Genomic DNA, 9,349 nt, shown 5'->3' on the forward strand with positions numbered 1-9,349 from the left:
CCCTTCTCGCTCCGTCTACTTATTTGCTGTCCTAACCCGTCACTTTTCACTGCAGCTAACAACCGTCCACGTATCACTGCGGAGCAGGAGGACTTCATTCGTCGAGTGACGGCCATTCCCTTGGACGAGAGGAAGTGTCGGGATCTAATCACGTTAGACACCCTTCACTTATATTGTGGTGGCCCTGAACCGACGGAGGAGGCTTGCAAATTGAACGCCTATTCTCGCCGACGTGAGTGTCCTTCAACTTCTTGTCTTTATCCTGACGTTGTTTCTTTCTAACCCTTATTCTTTATAGAAATGGAGTTAGCTAAACAAAGGGTCAGAGCTGCAGCAGCGGCTAAGAAAAAACAGCAAGAGAAGGCTGGGGGCGAGTTAACCCCACCGTCAGCCCTCAGGCCCGTTGAGAAGGCCGCGGCCAAGAGAAAACCTGACGGCAGGGTAAACCGTCCGGGGAAGAAGGTTGCCCCCACTCCTAGGGACCAGTCATCTCGAAGGCTGTCACCTCCTAGGTCTGTTCACGGGGCAGGCAAGGGTCCGATGACCTCGTTAGGGCCCGTTGTCCAAGGATCCGTACGCCGTCTGCTGACCCACAAGGATTATGCTGTAGAGGTGACGGAATCCATTTTAAAGGATGAGGAGACGGATCCTTGTGCGGAGCAAACTACTGACGAGATAGGGGCGTCAGCCCTTTTTGACCTCACTAGGGTATGTGTCTCTTTTTACTTTACTTTTGGTGTTCGATCAGTCTTAATCATCCTGACGTTGTTCTATCTTTTTTAATGTAGGCTATGGTTCGCGTGAAGGCCTTGTCGAATAGGTGCTCTGCCAAGGAGGGGGTGATCACCCGTCTAAACGAGCGCGTCAAGTACCTAGCCGACGGTCGGGCGCGCGGTTCAAGGAGGCGAACAAAATCTTGGGCACGGAGCTGAAGGACTATAAGGAGAAGCTGACGGAGGAAACCCGTCGCCGGGAGCTGGAGACGGAGGCCAAGGTGACGGCGGAGAAGGAGTTGAGATCCATCCTAGTCCAAGTGGAGACGGCTAGGAACGACGCTGTGACGGAGTTCAAAGATTCGTCGGCCTTCATAGACGCTTGCGCTGCCTACTACAGTGACAGGTTCGAGGACTGCTTGAAGCAAGTAAAATCCGTCTACTCGGACTTGGATCTGTCAAGGATTTCAATGGATGAGTTCATCCCGTCAACCCCTGCAGGCGACGTCGCCCATGAAGATGCTGACGACAATAATCAGAGAGACAACAGTGTCGTCCTTGCCCAGCCAGCTGCGGATCACTCCGTCACTCTGACTCCAAATCCTCACAATGGCGAACCAAATGCCGTCAGCCCTTCTCTCTCTTGTGCCCAGCCTTTCACTGCTGAAGATGATGGACAACACTGACGCCCTCTCATGAGATTAAAGCCCCCCTTTTTTTTTTTGAAGAACTGTAGACGAAATTGTAGTACTTGGCGCCCATTTTTCTGGGCTTTTGTAAAGACATTGCCTATTTTAATTTTAATGTCATTTTATGCTTCAAGCATGTGTGTTTTTTTTTATTAAGTTAAAATTGTCCGTGATGAACTCGTCAGCTTAAGGGTGACGGTATTTTTCTTCAATCCAATTTTTTGAATTGATGACGGCGTCAGCTTCTTTTTCAGCGAATCTAGCTCGATGTATTCATTTGGCAATACGCCCATTTTTCTACGAACGATGCCGTCAGCTAACTTTGAACATAACACCGTTATTATGAACATAACGCCGTCACTTTGAACATAACGCCGTCACCTTGTTGCATCATGGCACGGTGACGAGCTCAAGAGGGAACATATCAGCATTTTATTGCCCTTGTACATCTTATGCGCTTGGTGGTAAGGCCTTATAGCAATGAGGTCGTCCACCTTGTTGTCCTTAGATTGGGATCATCCACTTTGTGGATTTTAGGTGTAAGATTGTCCACTTTGTGGACTTATTTACGACGCCGTCCACTTTGTGGACTTAGAGGCAGACCGTCCACTTTGTGGACTTATAAGCAGGTCGTCCACTTTGTGGACTTGGATGTAGGTCGTCCACTTTATGGACTTATAAGCATGTCGTCCACTTTGTGGACTTAGATGTAGGCCGTCCACTTTGTGGACTTGGACGTAGGCCGTCCACTTTGTGGACTTGGACGTAGGCCGTCCACTTTGTGGACTTATAAGCAGGTCGTCCACTTTTGGACTTAGATGTAGGGCGTCCACTTTGTGGACTTATATCTAGAGGACCTGTTGTTTTCTTCAAGACATAAAAAATTCACTAGTCGTTTCTGAATGAACCTCCTCTTATTATGATGAATGCATAAGTAAAATTTTGTTCAAAAATAGGAAAGATAAGTTTTCAGCCCTTTGGACTTAAAATATACTGTAGACAGGAATAAGCTAAGACAAATAATTAAGGATCATAAACTGGTAATGAGGAGTAACGTTCTGCTTGCTATCTTCTACTGGTAGTACTTTCTGAGGTGCTCTGCGTTCCATGGGTGTCGCAGCTTCTGCCCGTCAAGCGTCTCTAGGTGATAGGTGCCCTTTCTTCGCCATGATATGATCTTGTAGGGTCCTTCCCAGTTCGGGCCGAGCTTTCCTTGTGTGGGATCTCTGGCTGCGCCCATTACTTTCCTTAAAACAAGGTCTCCGACTTTGAAGTCTCGGTGCTTGACTCGGGAGTTGTAGTGCTTGCTTACGAGGTCCCTGGTATCGCGCGAGCCTCTGCTCAGCCACCGCCCTCACTTCGTCAATTAGATCCAGTTGTAAACGAAGCTCTCGATCATTTCTTCCCTCGTCGTGATTGGCCACCCTATAACTTGTGAGCCCTATCTCGGCTGGGATGACCGCTTCACTTCCGTACGTCAGCTGGAAAGGGGTTTCTCCTGTAGGGGTTCGCACTGTCGTTCTGTAAGCCCACAACACGCTGGGTAGCATCTCAGGCCATACGCCCTTTGCCCCCTCGAGCCGAGTCTTGATGATTCGAAGCAAGGATCGGTTGGTGACTTCTACTTGTCATTTGCCGAGGATGGGCCGGGGAAGAATAATGGTTCTTGATTCCTAACTCGAACAAGGCTCGGAAGGAGTCGTTGTCAAATTGTTTACCGTTGTCCGAAATTAAGACCCTTGGAATTCCGTACCTGCGTACAATGTTTCTCCATACAAAACCCCTTACATTCTTTTCGGTGATTGTGGCTAGGGCTTCGGCTTCAACCCATTTGGTGAAGTAATCGATGCCGACGACGAGGAACTTCACCGCCTTGCCGCCATCGGGAATGGTCCCATGATATCCAACCCCCATCGGGCGAATGGCCATGGGGCGGTTATGGGGGTCAATTCTTCTGCCGGTTGCCGAGTGATGATGCAGAACCTTTGACACTTGTCGCAAGCTCTCACATAAACCTGGGTGTCATTTTGCATTGTTGGCCAATAGTACCCGGCCCGAATCAGCTTTTGTACCAACGACCGTGATCTAGAGTGGTTGCCGCATATCCCCTCGTGTACTTCTCTCATAACATAGTCTGCTTCTTTGGGGCCTACGCACCTTAGATATGGTCGAGAAAAGCCCCTTTTGTAGAGAACGCCCTTTATCAAGACAAACCGTGCAGACCGGACCTTCAGCTTCCTGGCGGCCTCCTTTTCATTAGGCAACGTGCCATCTTTTAGGTAGGAGATCAGGGGCGTGGTCCAATTGTTTTCGGAACCAATTTCCTGTACGCAGACAACGTCAATTAATGGTGAGGACTGAATGAAAGAAAGTACCTTGTCGATGGGGGTCATAGTTTCTGTAGATGCGGCTTTGGAAAGTCGGTCGGCATGTTTGTTTTCTCCTCTTGGAATTTGGACTATTTTGGCTTGCAGCCCATCCATCCTCTTTTTTGCTTGTTCCCAGTACCTCCTCATTTTTTCACCTTTGCACTCGTACTCGCCGTTTACCTAGCTTGTGACGACTTGGGAGTCGCAATGAACAACCACGTTCGTGGCCCCTACAACTTGAGCAAGGTCTAAACCTCGCTATCGTGGCTTCATACTCGCCTTCATTGTTAGTTGTAGGGAAATCGAGGCGAATCATACATTTGAGCTCGTCGCCTTCCGGAGAGTTAAGCACGACCCCTACCCCGCCAGCCTTCTTGTTGGATGACCCGTCAGTGAAAATGCCCCATTGGGGAATCTTTTCCTCTTCGCCTTCCGCGTTGGTGAACTCAGCAATGAAGTCAGCCACCGCTTGTCCCTTGATGGCGACGCGGGGGCGATATTGTATGTCAAATTCACTTAGCTCTACGGACCACAGCGCCATCCGTCCGGCAGCCGCAGGGTTGCCCATTGCCCGCCGCACAGGTTTGTCAGTTAGGACGACTATTGTATGGGCTTGAAAATATGGCTTGAGCTTACGGGCCGCTGTAACCAAAGCGAAGGAAAGTTTCTCCATGGGGGGATATCTCTCTTCTGCACCGTGCAATGCCTTGCTTGCATAGTACACGGGTCGTTGGACCTTATCGTCTTCTCTAATTAGGGCCGCGCTGACGGCTGATGGGGAAACGGCCAGATAGAGGAACAGTTCTTCTCCTGGTTGCGAGGGGCTCAGCAATGGTGGGGAAGAGAGGTAGGCTTTTAAATCTTCGAACGCTTGCTGACACTCGGCAGTCCATTCAAAGGATTTTTTCAATGTTCGGAAAAAATGTAGACACCTGTCTGCAGACTTCGACACAAACCTGCTAAGCGCGGCGATCCTACCATTGAGGCTTTGTACTTCCTTGATATTCTTAGGAGGGGCCATCCCCATAATGGCCTGAATCTTGTCCGGGTTGGCCTCGATCCCTCTTTGGGATACCATGTACCCCAAGAACTTTCCTGCCGTCACTCCAAAGGCACACTTGCTTGGATTGAGCTTCATGTTGTAGGAGCGAAGAGTACCAAATGTTTCCTTAAGATCCTCCAGATGAGCTTCTCCCTCTTGGCTTTTGACCAGCATGTCGTCGACATATACCTGGACGTTTCTTCCAATCTGCTGTGCAAACATCTTGTTCATGAGCCTCTAATAGGTTGCGCCAGCGTTTTTCAGGCCGAAGGGCATGACCTTGTAGCAAAAAAGACCTTGGCTTGTTACGAACAAAGTCTTCTCTTGATCAGCCTCAGCCATTCGAATCTGGTTATACCCGGAGAATGCATCCATGAAGCTTAACAGTTGAAGTTTGGCCGTAGAATCCACCAGGACGTCGACCCGCGGGAGGGGGTAGCTATCTTTGGGGCACGCCCTGTTTAAGTCCGTGAAGTCGACGCACATTCTCCATTTCCCGTTGTTCTTTTTGACCATCACGACGTTCGCCAACCAGTCGGGGTAATACACTTCCCTGATAAATCCCGCTTCCTGCAGTTTGCGGACTTCTTCTGCTATTGCTTGGTCTCTTTCTTGGGCGAAGGTTCTTTTCTTCTGTCGGACGGGCGGGAAGGATGGCGACACGTTCAACCTGTGCACCATGACTGACGGGTCGATTCCCGGCATGTCTTCGTGGCTCCATGCGAATACATCTTTGTTTTCTTTCAAGAAAGTTGCAAGTTTCTGACGTACTGCCGGGTCGGCCAGGGTTCCGACTTTTGTCGTTCGCTCCGGGTAGGCTTCTTCGAGATGCACGTCTTCGAGCCTTTCGATGGGTTCTGTCACCACCCGACGTTCTTCTGTGTTCATGGCTTGAATGTGATCGTCCATCTCCATCATGGCCACGTAACATTCTCTTGCGGATACCTGATTTCCTCTTAATTCTCCAATTCCGTGATCAGTAGGGAATTTTATCATCAAATGGTATGTCGAGGTTACAGCTTTCCATGAGTTGAGGGTTGGACGTCCTATGATGGCATTGTAAGCCGACGAGTAATCGACTACCAAGAATGTTACGTTCCTGGTGACCTGCTGTGGGTAGTCTCCAACGGTTACTGCTAAAGTGACAGTGCCCAGCGGATGCACCCTCGCCCCTCCAAAGCCAATGAGTGGGGCATTAACCGGAGTTAGTCGCTCCCTTTCAATTCGCATCTGTTGGAAAGCGGGATAGTAAAGGATGTCTGCTGAACTACCGTTGTCTACGAGAACCCGGTGTATGTTGTAATCTCCCGCCTGTATGGTGACGACCAAAGCGTCGTCGTGGGGGTGATGGAGGCGCTGGGCGTCTACTTCCGAGAATTCAATGGGGGGATTTCCAATCCGTGGCCTTCCAAGCGCAGGACTTGCCGATTGGACGTTCTGGACCGCTCTGATGTATGTCTTTCGGGCTTTCTTGGAAGATCTGGCCCTTGTGGTGCCTCCTACAATCATCCTTATGTCTCCTATGGGCTGCCTGGGGCGATCATTATCTCGCCGAGGGGCTTGATTTTGTGGCGGGTCTGCCCTCTCTTTGTTGACAAACCTCTGTAACCTCCCTCGCCTAATGAGAGTTTCTATTTGCTGTTTCAGGTCGTAGCAATCGGCGGTGTCATGGCCGTGGTCTTGATGAAATCGGCAGTACTTATCCCTTGGTCTCCTGTTGGGATCTCCCTTCAGCTTTCCAGGAAAGGCCAAAGTTTCCTCGTCTTTAATCTGCATCAACACCTGGTCGATGGGCGCATTCAGGGGAGTGAAGTTCGTGTACCTTCCTGTAGGCGGTTTGGGTCGTCGATTATCTCATCCTTCTCTGGTTCTCCCCCTTTTTCGTCCATCATCGGGTTTCGTATCTTCCTGTCTCTCCCTTTTTCTGGGTTTATGGTCGTCTCTGGCCAGCAAGGCATCCTCCACGTTCATATACTTCGTCGCCCTGTAGTATACGTCGGACATAGTCTTCGGGTCATTCTTGCATAGAGAGAACAAGAATTTACCCTCTTGTAGCCCGTTCGTGAATGCCGCCACAAGTATCTTGTCGTCCGCGTCGTCTATCGAGAGGGATTCCTTGTTAAAACGGGCTATATAGGACCTTAACGTCTCGCCTTCTCGTTGCTTAATGCCCAATATACACGCAATAGACCTCTTGTGTCGATGACTTCCAATAAAGTGTGACACGAACTGTGCGCCCAGTTCCTTAAAGGTGCCGATAGAATTAGGCGTCAGCTTGGTGTACCAATCCCTCGCAGGCCCCTTCAAGGTGGTAAGAAAATCCCTGCACATGATTTCGTCCGGTACACCCTGAAGATGCATCAAGGTTCTAAAAGACTCCAGGTGGTCCAACGGGTCTTTGGATCCGTCGTAATTTTCCACATGGGGCATGCGAAACTTGGGAGGAACGGGGTATGAATTCACCAATGCTGTGAAAGGCGAATCCGTTCTATGAACTAGGTCGTCCAGATTGCTGGATACCCGTCCCCTGAGGGCGTTCATCATCACGTCCATGCGTTCCCTCATCTCCTGCATCTCGGCCGTGATATGAGGTGGTAGGGAGTCCGAGGCAGATGGCGGGTTTGTCTCCGGCTGCTTCAGCCTTGTTGGTGCGCTGCTACCTTCAGGCCTGGCGGCATTCCTCCCTTCCGGGCTTGCTACTTCCTGGTCCTCCCCTGGTGCACTTTGGTGTGCGGTCATTTGCCGTAGTTGCTCTTCTAAGTCGTGATTCTGTTTAGTGAGGCGCTCGACGGCAGTAGCCAGCATCTGGACTTGCCTTTCTAACGTTGTACCATGCGGTTCGTCGCCTTGGTTGTTGATTGTTGCCATCGATCGAGTGAGTACCATACAAATTTTTGTCTCAGGAATAGAGCGAGGCTGAATGTCATCTTCCCACAGACGGCGCCAACTAATCATGCCTAAGAGATCACCAGTAAGCTGCTAGTACTCCACCGATTTGAAGCAACACCTGCGAAGAAAAAAGTAGGTGATCGACAGAGAGCACCGGTGTGGTGCCGGCCAAAGACCCTCCGACGATCAAGTTAGAATCTTTAAACAACCCTAGAGTGCTAGAGTTGAGGTAATTGTGCGTACCTTTGGGTCATGAGGGTCTTGGGGTATATATAGTGGTGTGTGGCCGAAATATGCGCCTTGGTGAAGAAGTACTTTCCCTTTTAAAAAGAGTAATTCACGGATCTTTGCCTATTGTGTTGAGCCCTTTCCTTATAGGGATCTTCTTAACTAAGTCGAACGCGTAGCGCAAGAACTTTCCTTATATTCACATAGGCAGAGGTCAAGATAGGCTAAAAATGAAAGTTGGATTATACCTTCAGCCTTCACCTGCCAAGGTCGTCAGCCAACGTGTAACTCCTATACTGTCGTCAGCTTACGTACGCCAACGTGGTCCGTCAGCCAAGGACATCAGCCAAAGACCTTACAGCCAAGGTCGTCACCCCTGACTCGTCCACGTGATCCGTCAGCTTAACGTTGCTGCGTGAGGGGCATGGCTATGAATGCTAAAGGGGTGTCAATGACAGTAGTTGACGGAGAGCGTATTGTCGTCAGTTTCCTAACGTGCATTTAGTATGTAACGAGTGAACTTCCGTCAGCTTCTTAATGTTCCGTCACCTTGTAATAACGTCACTATCAAAACTCATCCGCTACAACAACCCCTGTGGAAATGAAAAACTATATAAAAATTTCGTAACCCATCATATCCAAAACCCACATCGCAGCACCCACATCAGGCCAAACTCAGTACCATGACTAGCAAAGCCCAAATGTTCGTGTCTTTGTTGGAGAGAGAGAATGAGATATGAAAATTGAAAAGTAAGAGGAGGAACTGGTGAGTCTGTGTGGGAGAGAGTAAAAATACGAGGGACAACAAGAGTGAGATGTGGTTAATAATGAAAGTACTCCGAAACCCAACAACATTACTCGATACTCAAAAAATTTTAATTTATAGAAGAACGATTACATTGAACATATTATGTTTGTTCTTAAATTTTATAAAACCTAATTTTTAGATCTTTTTTTCTCTTGATTTTTTAGTTTTTCTATGTTTTTTTGATAAATAGTTTTTCTATGTTTTGAGAGATGAGAGAAATAAAAATGAAGCAAAAATACATATTTACACATTTTTTCAAAAGTGGATTATGGAGTCTTAATGGAACGAACCTCAGTGGGTAAAGTGATATTTTTCAAATCATGAGTAGGTAAGGTGATTTTGAGTCAAACTACTGGTAGATTTACTACAATTACCCCATGTTTTTATTTTCTCATCTTGCATTGATAGCATTTTAAACATAGAAAAAAAAATGCGTGATCCTCTTTTATTTTTTCTAACATTATTTTGGGAAAAATTTAAAAGTATAATCAATTTAACTATAAAAGGTCATAAATTGATCTATCGCTAACTTATATGTTGTTGATGTATCGGCAACATAATAGATAGTTTTTTTAAAAAAAATTTTGATTATTTTTTGTTTTTGTTAAAAG

The sequence above is a fragment of the Castanea sativa genome, chromosome 11 (assembly GCF_040712315.1).
Source record: "Castanea sativa cultivar Marrone di Chiusa Pesio chromosome 11, ASM4071231v1".
In the NCBI taxonomy this organism is placed as follows: domain Eukaryota; kingdom Viridiplantae; phylum Streptophyta; class Magnoliopsida; order Fagales; family Fagaceae; genus Castanea; species Castanea sativa.